Consider the following 785-nt stretch of genomic DNA (forward strand, 5'->3'; position numbering starts at 1 on the left):
AAACAACTACATTCTGTCGTGGCAACCGTAACATCCTTTATATCAGCACTTCAGCAGCTTCAGCTGGCATGGAAGCTTAAAGCCTTGTCCTCCCTTGTTCACCTCAAGGTGGGGAACACTCATACCACACAGAAAAGTGCTTATGGAAAAGAGGCTTCGAGGCTAGGCATTGCCTAAGCTTCTTGTGTGTCTCAGCCTAGCAGCCAATAAACAGAAAATCTTGGATTTTTAAAATTAAAAATAAAGCAATTTTAAATTCCTACAGTGATACAGAAGCTACAGCTTTGCACATGCTGGTTGCTAATAACTGTCCACAGAGTCGGCTTTCTAATTTAAACTCTTCACTTTGAGATATCTAGAGGAATGCTATAAAAATCCACTGGTTTGTACAGGCAAGCCTGCATTTTTCTTCTGTTCCCTCAAATGCTTGAGCTTTGAAAGGACCTTTAGTTATGTCAGTACTCTCACTGAACAGCCCACTCTCCCTCAATATTCCTGACATTTTGTGTTATCAGTAATTTCACTTTTAAATATATACTTAGCACAATCCAAGTATTTTCTTTTGTGAAACAGGTGTGGACATTCTTCATGTATATCACTACATCCTGCATGGACACTTTCCATTACTGCTGTTACTTATAAATATCGAAAGCAAATCACTTAATCTAGCCTCTCAAGTGTTCTAGGCTTAAAGACAGCAATCCCACTGGTAAACACAAGGTCAGTAAAATCTCAACCAGGTTAGAGCAGACCAAGGCTTAGTCTCCACTGAAAATAAGGGCACT

The sequence above is a fragment of the Pygoscelis adeliae genome, unplaced genomic scaffold (assembly GCF_000699105.1).
Source record: "Pygoscelis adeliae isolate BGI_AS28 unplaced genomic scaffold, ASM69910v1 Scaffold36, whole genome shotgun sequence".
Classification (NCBI taxonomy): Eukaryota; Metazoa; Chordata; class Aves; order Sphenisciformes; family Spheniscidae; genus Pygoscelis; species Pygoscelis adeliae.